Below are 16,199 nucleotides of genomic sequence, written 5' to 3' on the forward strand. Positions count from 1 at the left end.
GGAGTAGTCAAGCTACAGGATTCCTGCAGTCCAAACTGCATCTGGATCTGACCTGGTCTAAAAAGCATCTGACACCCAAATCTTGTGTGATGTGGGGAAAACTTAGACCATCAGAGGGTCAGAAACCTCTGAGAACTCTGCTAACATTTGTGACTCAAGAAAAAAAAAACACCAAGCTCCATCTGGGCCTCCTGTGCACAGGGACCTAGGAGCAGTAGGGGCAGGTCATTTCTGGTTGCAGTTCTCATGGAGAGCTGAAAGACAGCCGGAGGACTGACTTCAGGCATGAGAGCAGAGTCGAAACCAAAGTTTCTGCTCCAAGTGTCTTGCCTGATGTACTCAGGACAGGCAAAGACAGAATTTGCATTGGGATCAGGCACTTCCAGTTTCTATTTGGAACCTGAACCTCACTGATCCTGGCCCTGAACTCCCTGCTCCGAGATGCTGTGGGAGAGAGCTGATCACCCAGGAGAGTAGGCTATACTGAGACTACAGGGCAGGAGAGACTGACACTTATGCCCACCATTGCCCACATCTCTGGCCCAAGAGGAAACTGCATAGTGCATCTGGACACAGGAATATTGGAGGAGTAAATCTGCAGGACCACCATGTTCCAGAATGTGCCTGGATCTGAACAGAACTGGTCAAACACCCTCCCTGAGGGTGGAGGAACTAGAACTTCAGAGGAGCAGAAACTCCTGGAAAACCAGAGCAGACTATTATCTGCCCAGTTTCCTGACTCAACAGGAAAACACCTTGTGCCATCTGTTCAGCCCACCCACAGAGGAACCAAGGAGAATTAAGTGCAGGTGGTGCTGGTTCCTAACCACAGGGACAGCTGAAAGCCAGTGGACACTAGAAACTACATGCCTGAGAGCAGAATACTCTGTTTCCATAACAGGCTCAAAGAAAACAGGAAAACAGGTCTACAGCAGTCCTGATACACAGACTAACAGGATGGCTAAGCCACTGTCAGATAGAATCAAAGAAGCTAACTCAAGAGACAACCTGATGGTGAGAGAAAAGCACAGGAAAGCAAGCAACAAAAATCAAGACTATTTGGGCTCATCAGAGCCCAATTCTCCCACCAAAGCAAACACTGGATATCCAAACACACAAGAAAAGGAAAATCTATATTTAAAATCACATTTTATCATGACAATCAAGAATATTAAGAAGGTCATAAATAAATACTTTTAGAAAATATAGGACAGCAGAAGTAAAGAACTAGAATCCCTTAAAGAGGAAACACAAAAATACCTTAAAAACTACTGAAAAAAAACAACAAAACAGGAGAAGGAAATGTACAAAATCATTCAGGAGATAAAAATGGAAATAAAAACAGTAGAGAAAGCATGAAGGGAGACAACCCTGGAGATGGAAAACCGAGGAAAGAGACCAGGAGTCATAGATGCAAGAATCACCAACAGGATACAAAAGATAGAAGACAGAATCTAAGGAGCAGAAGATTCGATAGAAAACATCCACACAACTGTCAAAGATAATGTAAAACAGAGAAAGCTCCTAGTCCATAACATACAGGAAATCCAGGAAGCAATGAGAAGCTCAAACCTAAGGAAAACAGGTATAGAAAAGAGTAAAGACTGCCAGCATCTAGGGACAGTAATATCTTCAACAAAATCATAGAAGGAAACTCCCTAACCTAAAGGAAGAGATGCCCATGAAAATAGAAGAAGCCTAAAAAACTCCAAATAGATTGGACCAGAAAATAAAATCCTCCCGTCACATAATAGTCAAAATACCAAATGCATAAAAAAAGAATAATATTAAAGACAGTAAGGGAAAAGGACAAATAACATAAAGACAAACCTATCAGAATTACACCAGACTTCTTACCAAAGACTATGAAAGACAGAAGATCCTGGACAGATGTCATACAGATCCTAAGAGAAAACAAATGCCAGCCCAGGTTACTGTATCCAGAAAAACTCTCAATTAACATAGAAGGAGAAACCAAGATATTCCATGAAAATAACCAAATTTACACAATTTCGTTCTACATATCCTGTCCTAAAAAGGATAATAAATGTGAAAGCCCAACATACGGAGGCAAGCAAAACCATAGATAAAGTAGGAAATTAAACTTTTCGCAACAAAACAGACAAGAGAAGCATACCAACATAAACAAACCTCAAATTATGAAAAAAACAGAAAGCAACAATCACTATTCCTAAATATTTCTAAACATCAATGAATTCAATTCCCCACTAAAAAGACACAGATTAAAAAACTGGATATGGAATGAGGACCCAGCATTTTGCACTACAGGGAACACAGCTCAGAGAAAAAGACAGACACTACCTCAGAGTGAAAGGCTGGAAAGCAACTTTCCAAGCAAATGGTCTGAAGAATCAAACTGGAGTAGTCTTTCTAATATCAAATAAAATCGACTTTCAGCCAAAAGTCATCTAAAAAGGTAAGGAAGGACACCTCATATTCATCAAAGGAAAAATTCACCAGGATGAACTCTAAATCATAAATATCTATGCCCCAAATACAAGGGCACATACATATGTAAAAGAAACCTTACTAAATCTCAAAGCACACATTGCACCTCACACAATAAGAGTAGGAGATTTCAACACCCCACTCTCATCAGTGGACAGGTCATGGAAACAGAAATTAAACAGAGACATAGACAAACTAAGAGAAGTCATGAACCAAATGGACTTAACAGATAATTATAGAAGATTCTATGCTAAAGCAAAAGGATATACATTCTTCTCACCACCTCATGACACTTTCTCCAAAATTGGCCATAAAATTGGTCATAAAACAGGCCTCAACAGATACAGAAAGATAGAAATAATCCCATGCATCCTATCAGACCACCATGGGCTAAAGCTGGTCTTCAATGATGGTAAGGAAAGAACGCACACATATATGTGGAAGTTAAACAATCCTCTAGTCAATGATAACCTGGTCAAAAAAAATTAAGAAAGAAATTAAAGAATTCTTAGAATTTAATGAAAATGAAGGTACAACATAACCAAGCTTATGGATCACAATGAAAGCTGTGCTAAGAGGAAAACACACAGCTTTGAGTGCCTGCAAAAGAAACAGGAGAGAGCATATGTCAACATCTTGACAGCTCACATAAAAGATCTAGAAGAAAAAGAAGGAAGTAGACCCAGGAAGAGTAAAAGCAAGAAATAATCATACTCAGAGCTGCAATCAACCAAGTAGAATGAAAGAAGACCATAGAAAGAATCAACAGAACCAAAAGGTGGTTCTTTGAAAAATCAACAAGATAAATAATCCCTTGGCCAGACTAATGAGAGGACACAGAGAGTGTGTCCAAATTAACAAAATCAGAAATGAAAAGGGAGACCTAACTACAAAATCACAGGAAATTCATAAAACCATCAGATCCTACTACAAAAGCCTATATTCCACAAAACTTAAAAATCTGCATGAAATGGACAATTTCCTAGACAAATATCAGGTGCCAAAATTAAATCAGGAACAGATAAACCATTTAAACAACCCCATAACTCCTAGAGGAATAGAAACAGTCATTTAAGTTCTCCCAACTGAAAAGAGTCCGGATCGAGATGTGTTTAGTGTAGAATTCCTTATTTATAATAGCCAGAAGCTGGAAAGAACCAAATGCCCTTCAACATAGGAAAGGATTCAGAAAATGTGGGACATATACACAGTGGAATATTATTCAGCTATTAAAAACAATGACTTTTGTGAAGTTCAGAAACAAATGGCTGGACTGGAAAATATCATCCTGAGTGAGGTACACCAATCACAGAAAAACGCAAATGTTATGCAATCATTGATAAGTGGCTATTAGCCCAAATGCTTGAATTACCCTAGATACACAGCACACATAAAACTCAAGAAGGATGACCAAAATGGGAATGCTTCACTCCTTCTTTAAAAGGGGAACAAGAATGCCCTTAGGAGGGAATATCGAGGCAAGGATTAGAACAGAGGCAGTAGGGAAACCCATTCAGAACCTGCCCCACATGTGGCCCATACATATTCAGCCACCAAACTAGATAAGGTGGATGAAGCAAAGAAGTGTAGTCCGACAGGAACCAGATGTCAGTCTCTCCTGAGAGATACAGCCAGAATACAGCAAATACAGAGGCAAATACCAGCAGCAAACCCTTGAAGGAATCAGAGAAAGGACTGGAAGGGGCTCAAGACCCCAAATGAACAACAATGACAAGCAACCAATGCTTCCAGGGACTAAGCCACTACCTAAAGAATATACATGGACTGACCCTGGTCTCCAACCTCCTAGGTAGCAATAAATAGCCGAGTAAGAGCATCAATGGAAGGGGAAGCCCTTGGTTCTGCCAAGGCTGAACCCCCAATGAACGTGATTGCTGCAGGGAGGGCGGTAATGGGGGGAGGATGGGGAAGGGAACACCCATAAGTAAGAGGAGGGGGAGGGGTTAGGAGATGTTGGCCTGGAATTCAGGAAAGGAAATAACAATCAAAATGTAAATAAGAGATACTCAAGTTACTAAGATGAAAAAAAAAATGAATGTGAGCAGTTAAATACATACTGGTTTTTACTTCTTCATAATTTCAAGAAGAACATGAAAGAGAATATATAATGTTCCAGAGACAAAATAGAGGAATTTAAATTAGCCAGCATAAATATGTTGTTAAAATTTTCTGTCTTCTGTTATTTAATAATTCTGACTATTCCTGCTATGAATGAAAATAGGACTGTGTAATGTCTACTGATCCCCAAAGCCTGAAACATTGTGAAAACTGTCGTATTTCTCCCTAATGTGGGTCTTTGGTCACCATTCTTTTCATTGCTCATCTAAATTCTTTGTTTCTCAAGTAGATCAGAGGACTACGTGAGGGTGTCACTCTCATGTAGAAGACCAAGGAACTTTCTGTACTTGCATGTATTTGCTCTTGGGAGCATGTAAATAAAACTTTCAGTTCCAAGAACATATTACAGCCGTCCAATGGGAACCTATGAACCAAAATCTTTCTTTCTGTCATCAGTGAACTTAAGCACACTGATAACAACGGAGACAATAATATAAAGGAATAATCTTGGAATAATAATAATAATAATAATAATAATAATAATAATAATAATAATAATAATAATAATGGAATAATTACCTCGAGGGATCACGGATTAAGGAAAGTAAATGTTGAGCCTTGTTTGTCAAGGGATATTGTATTCATGAAAGCAAATTTCTTCACACATTAAAATCACTCAACCTGTCACGGCTTCACAGGCAGAGTTGAGAACCACAGTGATATTTTCTTAGGACAAGAGAAAGATTCTCCAACCTTCCAAAAAGAAAACCAATCCAGACAGTCTGTGTGGGGATGGTTAGCTTATGCATGACTAACACACATATACACACCACACACGCACACACAATCACACACCCACACATGCACACACACACACACACACACACACACACACACACACACACACACACACATCGATGATGTTTGCTTCTTAGTGTGTCCAGGTGAACACCAGGTGTGAAAGGATGAAGTGGACCCAGGAACCAGTCGGTCAGCAGAATCTTGGTCTGACTGCAAGTGAGTTAGGGGTTCCTCCAAGGATTTCAGTGTCACAGCTCTTTTAGAAGGTATACATGGATGCGCTGTGTGCATATATTTAGCTCAGAGTGAACAAGGGCTACACAAACCTTGGAGTGCAGGAAGTGGTTTTCGGGTGCATTTACATCGATGGAGGCCTCATTTGGATGAGCTTTTTTAATCTCTGTCCTAGCCTCGGTCTGTTGTTCAGGGATCTCAAATTGATCTCCTCAGAAACCGACTCCACTGAATGTGCCTCATCCCCACCTCTGAGCTCTTGCTTGCTCCATTTCAAAAGATTGCAGGTTCGGACTCTGCGTTCTACATCAGATTAAATCCTCAGGAAGGTGGCCCTCTAGATGCCATGATTAACCAGTTCATCGAGTTTCTGCATTAACCCGTATGTCCCCTAATTCTGGCCGGTTCTCTCTGCACCGTGCTATCCCTCCATCTTCCCCACCGACCCTCTGCTTCTGTCCTCAGTTGCCCTCAGTCACCCACAGAATCTGTCCCAGTTTTCCTTTCAGAGAGGTCGATGCTTTCGCCCTCACCGGACTTCTCCTTTCCTTTGTCCTCTCTGCATTTGTAGATTTTAGATAGAATATGATTTTACTCACAGCTGATACCATGCATTGGTAAACGCCAGCCATGTTTGTGTCTCTAGGTCTCAGCTCGGTCTCGGGCTGACCGGTTTTTTGTTTTTTGTTTTTTGTTTTTTGTTTTTTTTTTTTTACTAGTTTCATCTATTTTCCCTGAAGCTTCATGATATCATGCCCCCACCCCCATGATGTCATGCCCCACTCCATGATGTCATGCCCTACCTGTACGATGTCATGCCCCACCTCCATGATGTCATGCCTGCGCCCCTTGCTAGAATGGTTGCATCTATTCACCAGGTAACATTCTGAATGCTACCCTGTCACCACACTCCTCCAGGCTCCCATCATTTACAGTCCCTCTTTCTATCCTCTCCCCTTCTTCTCTGAGAGAGTGGAGGACCCCTCTCGGTGCACCCTCTCCCCTGGCACATTAATTCTCTGCACAACTAGGTTCATCGTCTCCCACCAGGTCCTGAAAAAGCATCCCGGGTAGGAGAACAGGATCCACAGACAGGCGATGGGTTTAGTGAAACCACGTGAAGACCATTGTGATCCTCTGCCTCTCTCAGTCCTTCCCTCAGCTCTTCAGTGAGACTCACTGAGCTCCATACGATATTTCTCCGTGTGCCTCTGCTTCTTTGTCAGTCGGCTGCTCGGTTGAGCATTGCAGAGGATAATAATGCTACCTCCCGTCTGCAGATACAATAAAGGACCATTAATAATGTGTTTCCCGTTTGCCCATAGGATAAATCTCACATCCAGCCACTTATCCTTTGGCTATTCCCTCATTTCCTCTTCCATATCTGTCCCTGTGTCTACAATAGAGAGGGCAATTTCTGGGTCAAAATTTTGGGGATGGGTTTGTGTCCTTATCCTTCCACCTTGGGTCCTCTGTGGCTACGGAAAGTGATCTTTTCAGTATCCGTATCCCCACTGCTACAAGTCTCAGCTAAAGTCACCCTCATGGATGCCGGGGTAGTCTCACCCATCCCAGACTGCTGGCAAATCATAGAGATACCACCCACCCTGGACAGTCACTGATTTCAGTTTATTCTCTTGGCCCTCTGTCCCTCATGCCGGTCTCTCCCAAGAAATGATTCTCAAACCCCATTTCACTTCCCATCCCCACAGCCACCCAATCTTTTCCTTCCATCTACCTCCTCTCATTATTTTATTCCTCCTTCTGAGTAAAACTCAAGCAGTTTTCTTCGGTGTTTCTTCATGTTTTGCCTCTTTGGTTCCATAGATCGTAGTGTGTGAATTTGTACTTTATGGCTAATACTCTCTATTAAGTGAGTATGTTACCTCATTCAGATCAATACTTTCTCATTCCATCTACTTGACCACATCTAAACAATGTCCTTATTTTTCATAGCTCTGTAGTATTCCATAGTCTAAATGAGCCACATTTTCTGTAGCCATTCTTAGGTTGAAAGTCGTCTGGGTTATTTCTATTTTCTATTCATTATAGAATAGTAAGCAGTTAGAAGAAAGCAGTTAGGAACCATATGAAGCACATGTCCTTGCGGTATGACTGAGGTCTTTTCAGATATAAGGCCAGAAGTAGTATAGCTGGGTCTTTAGGAAGAAAATTCCCTATTTTCTCAGAAGCCACTGGGTAGATATGCAAAGTCATTATACTGATTTGATCTTCCCCCAGCAAATGGTATTTGTATCCTGATATTTATCTGCTTCTTCAAAGGAGGTTGCCCCTGACTAGACCTCTATCATGCTTTATGGAGATCGCAAAGGAACCTTCTGTCCATTTTAACTGTTCAGTAAATGCTAGAGCCTATGTCAGAGAGCCAGAGGGGAAAGTTGTTACTGAAGGGTTGAGGGTGGGGTTAGGTAGAGAGGCAGAAGCGCATAAGAGAGATATAGTATTACTACTATATAATAATTTAATATACTAACATAACATATTAATATTAATTATATTTTATCATGATATTAATATATAATAATTTAATATATCAGTATATCTATATTTATCATTACTTATAATAATATAGTTTAATATATGAATATAGTATAGTAATATTTATTATATATTATCATAATATTGATATTTAACAATTTACTATGTTAATATAGCATATTAATATTAATTATATTATTATAATGATAGTATAAAATAATTTAATATATTAATATATTGTAATATTTTATATATGTATAACACACACACATATATATTTTTTTCTTTTTTTTTTTTTTTTTGGCATGGTATGCAACATCCAAAATGTTAACTCCAAGTGGAGTTCGCACATTAATGGGAAATGCTGAAGGTAGAATATTTTTTTCACTTCAGTTTGTTTATATGGTGGACCACTTTGATGGGTTTTCATAGATTGATACACTCCTGCAGCCTCAGTAGGAAGCCTATATGATGGCACTGAGTGGCTGTTTTCATATGCCCTTGGATACTAGTTTCGAGCATTTTACCTAGTATTTTTTCCACCAATGTTCGTAATGGAAATTCATTTGAAATTCTTTTTTGGTGATTGTTTGTGTTTTAGGTGTCAGGGAGACAGTGGTGTCATGGAATCAGTTTGTTTTTTTCCTCCTGTTTCTGTTTTTTGGAGTAGGTTGAGAATTCTTTGAAAATCTGGTAGGAGTGTGAGTTCAATCAATCTGGCCCTGGGGCTCTTTCAGTGGGGAAACTTAATTACTGTTTGTGTCTCTTTAGCTGTTGTACAACTATTTACATAATTTATCTTGCCTGTTTTACCTGTGGTCAGTGTAATCAGTCTACACAATCATCCACTTCATTCAGAGCTTCGAATTTTGGAGACAGCAATTTTTTGAAGTGAGACCTAACGATTCTGTGACTTTCATCAGTGTCCATTGATACAGCTCCCTGTTAATTTCTGATTTTGTTATTTGGATGCTGTATCTCCACCTATTACATTATCTGTCTGAAGGTTTGTCTGTCGGGTTGATGTTCCCAAGGAACCAACTCTTGTTTTTTTGATCTTTGTATTGTCTTTCTTTCTGATGGATCACTTTCACCCCGAGTCTGATCATTTCTTCTTGTCTCCTCCTTTAATATGTATTTGTTTCTTTTTATTGTAGAGATTTAGGGTGTGCTGGGAAGTTGCTAGTGTGGGGCCTCTCCGGTTTCTTTATGAAAACACCCTGTGCTGCATACGAATATTCCTCTTAGCAGTACTTTCCTTATGTCCCTTAAGAATGGAGAAGCTGTGCCTTCAATTTCATTAAATTCTAGGAACACTTTTTGTTTTTCATGTCTTGTCTGAACTGGTGTTTTTTCATTTGTGAGGTATTGAATTTCAATGAGTTTACACTTTTTCTTATTGTTGAATTCCAGTTTTAATCCATAGTGACCTGAGAAGATCCAATGGTTAGTACAGTTTTTCTGTATCTGTTGTGGCTTGTTTAGAGTGGGAGAACATGGTCAGTTTAAGATAAGGTTCCATGAGGTACTGAAAAGAAGGAGTGTACTTTTGTTTTCATGTTATCTATTGTGTAGATATCAGTGAGGTCAATTTTATTAAACCTGTGTTACTTACATCATTTATTTATTTATTTTTTTTTAGTTTCTGTCTCAATGACCTTCCCTTGGTGAGAGTGGGACATTGAAGTCCCCCACTCTTAATGTGTGAGACTTGATGTGATATTTAAGCTTCAGCAATATTTCTCTCCCCAATGTTACTGCTTTTGTCTTTGGCATATAGACATCCAGAATCAAGATGCCATTTTGGTGAATTTTTCCTCTGATGCATATGAAGTGTCCTTCCCCATCTCTTTTGATTACTTTTAGTTGAAAGTCTGATTTGCTGGATTTTAGAATGGCTACACAATGGGTCCATTTGCTTGGAAAATTTTTCCAACCCTTTAGTCTGAGGGTGTGTCTATCTCGGTTGCTGGATTGTGTTTCTTGAGTGCAACAGAAGGATGGATCCTGTATTTAAATCCATTGTGTTAGCCTGTGTCCTTTTACTGTTGAGTAGAGGCCATTAATGCTTAAAGGTATTAATGAGAAGTGATATTTAGTTCATGCTATTTTGATGTTGCAGGAGCAGTGTATTTTTTTGCTTGCATGCTTTTTGTTTTTTTGTTTTTTCGATTGGGATGCTTGAGTGTGTATGTGAGTATTAGATCCGTTCTGTAGGGTGCATGTTTCTTTTGTTTGCATGTTTTTGTTTTTGTTTTTTTGGGGAGCTGTTAGAGTATGCGTGTGGATATGAGATCCCTTCTGTAGGTTATGCTGTGCAATTATTAATTTCTATTGGGAGGCAGGGAGGTTCAATTTCTGAAAATCCATCAATATACTCCACTATATAATGAAACTGAAAGAAAAAAAAAATAACATGATAATCTCATTAATGCTTTAAAAGTTTGCAAAGATATTCCAAACCCCCTTCATGTTAAAAACAACAGAGAAATCAGGGATACCAATCCTATGCAGAAACATACTAGAAGCAATGGACAACAAGATGGTACCCAACATTAACCTAATTGGAAAGAAATGTAAAGCGATTCCATTAAAGTCAAGGACAATGCCCACACTCCCTACTCAGTATAGTATTTGAAATTCTATCCAAGGAAAGAGCATGGTTCAAATTTTGTTCTGACATGGAGTGTGGCCAAAGCCTGTGAAGGAGGAATGGCACAGAGCTTTAGAACTCCTGGGGTATAGCCCACTCTTCAGCACATCCTCCTTCGACCATGGTGAGTCATGAAGCCAACGAGGACTTCATGCAGAGTGTCGCTCGGTTATTGCACTCATATCTATCTTAATCTAAGAAATGCTTGGAAATCCTCATGGAGCTTTCACCACTCAGAGGGCAGTGCCATTGGCATTTGCAATAATAGTGGTCGAGTTCTTTTAGGGATTGCTTCTGGGGCAGATCAGTGATTCCATCATTGCCCAAGGAAATGTAGAATGGTCATCTATGACAACCACTCTTAAAAAGCATTTGGAAAATAAAAAATGTTCGTGACGCTGGCTAAGATGTTTTCACTACTGACTCTGATGTAAAAAACAATTTATGAAACAATTTGAAGTTCAGAAAAGCTAAGAACTTTTAAGGTCAGGGATCAAGAACAATTGTGGCACAGTCTAATATTGTGACTGTCACAGAGGGTGGATGGTTATAATATGACTGATTTCTGACCCAGTTTTCCCCTCAGCTTCCTGATAGGATTTAATAAGGATTGCCAAATACAAATGTACTTTCTGATCATTTAAAGCAGATATGACATTTTTATACAGATGTTTAGATTTCTGTTTTTTAAAGATTCTTATAAGAGTACTTTTAAAGATAAATAATACAATACTTAACCATTTCTCTCTAAATTCAAATTCCTTACTTATGAAGTTACATTGGCCTCGGGAGTAATTTGTTTTCTTTACGTGTACTATGTAATATTTCTTCTAATACAGTAATGGGTATCACTTTTTACAGCACTAAGCAAGAGAAGAAAACTAGAACATGATCACATTTGTGAAATACAATATTCAATAAATTAATGGTCTATAGGGAAAATACTACCCGTTGGGAAAGAGAGCAACCCTAGAAAATTGAACTGTATGTCACAGGAATGAAACTCGGAATAAAAATATTATCTAGAAGAATCTCCTATACTTTATGTTCCTAAATCATTTCTAAGTTAGTCATTACAAGCCTCTGACTAACTTTCTCTATTCAGAGCATGTAACCACTAATGAAGAAAAGAGAAGTCTCTAGATTTAGAGAGATGGAGTACGTAAAGGTTTCAACTGTGTCACAAGAGACTCTCCTGGAAAAGGCACTCTTGTATCTGGTCAATTTAAGGAAAGCTGCTCAGCAGGTAGGCCATGGCAGTTCTCAGAGATATCATCATTAGGACCTCCCTGAAAAATCTCTTGTAACCTGGAGAGCCCTATCTCCTTCTGTGATGTCACAAGTGTTGTTGTGACAGCACCTGCCTCTCAGATAATCCTTCAGTACCTCTAGAGCTTAATAGTTCGCCTCTAATTCAAAGTCAACAGCAATTTGGGAGGGAGAAATAATAGGATGAAGATATCAGAGATGGGGAGAAGGAATCTGCCCTTCTGTCCTGAATAAAAAAGGAAGAAATACGTTGTCCATTGGAGATTTCAGTGAGTCCTGGGTAGGTGTTTAGTAGGTTCCCTGAAGAGAGAGCCTTGATCTGAGCCTTCCACATAGGGGAATCAGGAGATGGGGCCTCTCAGAAGCATCTGGACTTCCCTGCTTGTTATGTTTCCTGGAAGTCAGAGAGTTTCATTCCTTTCTTTATTCCAAAAGCCAAATGTTGGGAAGGGCACAGTTGTTTTCCTGAGAGCTCATGGCCTTTATTCTTTTTGTCAAGAAGAAAAAGTCCCTAAGGAAGAAGGGATGGAGGAGTATTGTGTCCTCAGCTCAGAGTAAACTCCTCAAAGATTTGGAACCCTGCAGTACAGTTTGTGTCTGACACTGATACCTGGGAGAGAGAAGTGCTTCTACTTGAGATTTCCTCATCTCAGTCTTTCCAATATTATTTCTATGACTACCATTCCCTGACAGTCACCCATTAGATTTCTGTGTCAGTAGCTCTGATTAGCTGGCAGTTTTCTTTTCTTTTATTTCTTATTTTTTTAAATTTTTTACAAATTTATTTGTTTTTTAAATGTATATTTCTATATTTACATTTATAATATTATTTCCTTTAAGAGTCTCCTCCCATTAGATCCCTAACAGGTTCCTCTCCACTTCTTCTATAACCCCACTTACTATCCCTTCAAATTCTCTTTAACTCTGAGTCAATCCAAGGGGGGACCAAGGGCTTCTTCTTCCATTGGTGCCCAACAATGCCATATGAATGAAGAAGGAGACATAGGTCAGTTCACATTCTGTCTTTCAATATTGGTCTCGTACCAGAAAGCTTTGATCATTAGCATTGTTGTTCTTATGAGGTTGAAAGACCCTTCAGCTCTTGTTAGACTTTCTCAAAATCTACCAACAAGAGGTCCATTTTCAGTTCAATGGTTTGCCACAAGCATTCACTTTTGTATTTGACATGCTCTAGCTGTATCTATCAAAACATATCTATATCCATTTTCTGGCAGAATGCACTTCTTACTTTCATCAATCTTATGTATTTTTGGTGGCTGATTATATATATATATATATATATATATATATATATATATATATATATATATATATATATACAAACACACACACACACACACACACACACACACACGCACACACACACTTTTGGTGCCTCCTACAGCTATTTGGTTAGGTGGAATATTAACAGGGATTCTGCGGAACTAAGTAAATAATTTAGAATTTACAAAGGACAATGATAAATAGACTCCCTTCTTTACTGGAAGTTGAGGTTTCACTGTTCCTCAAGCTTTCTTCACCCTACCCATCCTCCTGTTTATTATATTTGGGCTTAAGAAAGAATCATGGTAAAACATCTAAAACCTTTAAGTATGGCAGTGGGAACATAGGAAGGTAGATAGTGTATACAGATATCAAAAGTGACTAGAGAAGAAAATTGTATAGTCCATGTGGTCCTTTGCTTTATTGATGTCTGGTAATTTTTGGATAAAATAAGGATTTGGGAGTTGATCATTTGAAGTATGTACACAATATATCCACTGTTTATTCACTTTCTAGCTGGGCCAAGTTTTTTGCCAGAATCATTGCCACAAAATGTAGTTGGAAAAATGAAATTTTTGAGTACACCTGCAGGAAAATATTTAATGTCCCCTGCTAATGAATGTACAATCAGAAAATGTAAATCAATATTCACCCAATTAAAGGTCTGTAGAGAAAATACTGGCACATGGAAAACTGAGGAAACCTAGGGAATTGAACTGTATGTCACAGGATTGGAACTAGGAATGAAATTAATCGCCAGAAGAATCTCCTTCACTCCTTGTTAGAAGATCTTTTCTACCCATGCCAATCCCTTGTAGAACTTTCTATGTTCAGAGAATGTAATCACTAAAGCAGCAGAGAGAAGTCCCTAGCTTTAAAGACATGTAGCATGTGAAATTTCCACTGTGTCACAGGACACTCTCCTCGAAAGGACACCTCTAAATCTGGTCAATGTAAGGAAATCTGTTCAGCATGTAGGCTATGGCAGTTCTCAGTGACATCATCATTAGGCCCTCCCTGAAAAATCTCTTGTATCCTGGAGATCCCTAGCTACTTCTGGGATGATGTTGTTGTGGCTGCAACTGCCTCTCAGATATTACTTCAGTACCTCTAGGATTTACTAATTGGCCTCTAATTCAGAGTAAACAGCCATTTGAGAGGGAGAAGAAAGAGCATGAAGAGATCAGAGATGAGTGAAGGAAGCTGGCCTTCTGTGTTGTATAAAGAAAGGAAGAACGAGGTGGTGTATGGTAAAGCTAAGTGAGATATGGGTAGGCATTGAGTGGGATCACTGAAGAGATAGCCTTGATCTGAGCCTTCCACATATGAGGATCAGGAGCAGGGAGTCTCTCAGAAACATCTGGACTTCCCTGCTTGTTATTTTTCTTGTAAGTCAGAGAGCTTATGTCATTAATTTCCATATCTCAAAAGCCAAGTGTTGGAAAGGGCAAAGTTGTTTTTCTGAGAGCTCATGGCCTTTATTGTTTTTGGCCAGAGCAAAAGTTCCATAGGAAGAAGAGAAAGACACGTATTGTGTCCTGAGCTCAGAATAAACTTTCCATGCTTTGGATTCTTATAGTTCAGTTTGTGTCTGACACTGATATCTGAGAGAGAAGAGTGCTTGTATTTGAGACTTCATCAACTCAGTCTTTCCACTAGTATTACTTTACCATTTTGTGACAGAGACCCTTTAGATTTCTGAGTAAATAGTTGTGATTAGCTTTCAGATTTCTTTGCTTTTATTTCTTTCATTTTTTTTACTTTGTAGCAAATTATATTGGTTTTTAATTGGATATTTCTATATTTACATTTTAAATATTATTTCTTTTTCCTATTTCTTGCCCATAATATACCTAACTGGTCCCCTCTCCTTCTTCTATAGCCCCCTTACTGCGTCTTCACATTCCCTTTAACTGGGAGTCAAACCTACGGATTACCAAGGACTTCTCCTTCCATTGGTGCCCAAATAGGTCATCATCTACAACAGATGCAATTGAGGCCTAGGACTGCCCATGTATAGTCTTCAAATATTGGTTTACTATTAGAAAGCTCTGGTTCATTGGCATCATTTTTCTTATTGGGTTAAAAGCCCCTTCACCTCTTGTACTCCTTCCTCAAAATCTACCAACAATAGTCCGTTTTCAGTTCACTGCTTTGACACTAGCATTCACTTATGTATTTGATATGCTCGAGTTGTGTCTCTCAGGAAATATTTATATTCGGTTCCTGGCAGACTACACTTCTAATTAGCTTCATCAATCTTATCTAGTTTGGTAGCTGATATATATATTTGTTGGCTCCTAGAAATATGACGCTATGTGGAATTTTAATATGGATTCTATGCAACTAGGTCAAGAATGTGTAATCCGCAAATGACAATGTCAAATCGACTCCCTCTGTTCTTTTGAACCTATTGAAGATGATGTTTCACTGGTCCTGAAGCCATTCTTCTCCTTGCTAATCCTCCACTAACTTATGTTTGTCCTAAAGAAAGAATCTTGGTAAAACATCCAACCCTCAAGTCTGAGCACAGGAAAACGTTAAGATTGATATTGTAGTACTGATATCAAATGGGACTAGAGAAATGAATTCTATAGTCCACAGAGGCCTTTGCTGTATTGATATCTGGTAATATTTGGATAAAATATGATTTGGGAGATTATCATTTTAAGTAGTTACACTATTGCACTGTTAAACTCACTCTAGAGCTGGGCTCCCTTTGTTGCCAAAATCATTGCAGAAAATGGAATTGGAAAACTGAATTTTTGAGTATACATTGAGGTATACTTATAAAGTCCCCTATCAAGGAATGTACAATAAGGAAGTGAAATACAATAGCCATTCAATAAAGGTCTGTATGGAAAATAGTGGCCTTTTGGAAACAGAGAAAATCTAAAAATTTGTACTGTGT

This window comes from Rattus norvegicus, chromosome Y (assembly GCF_036323735.1).
Source record: "Rattus norvegicus strain BN/NHsdMcwi chromosome Y, GRCr8, whole genome shotgun sequence".
Lineage (NCBI taxonomy): Eukaryota > Metazoa > Chordata > Mammalia > Rodentia > Muridae > Rattus > Rattus norvegicus.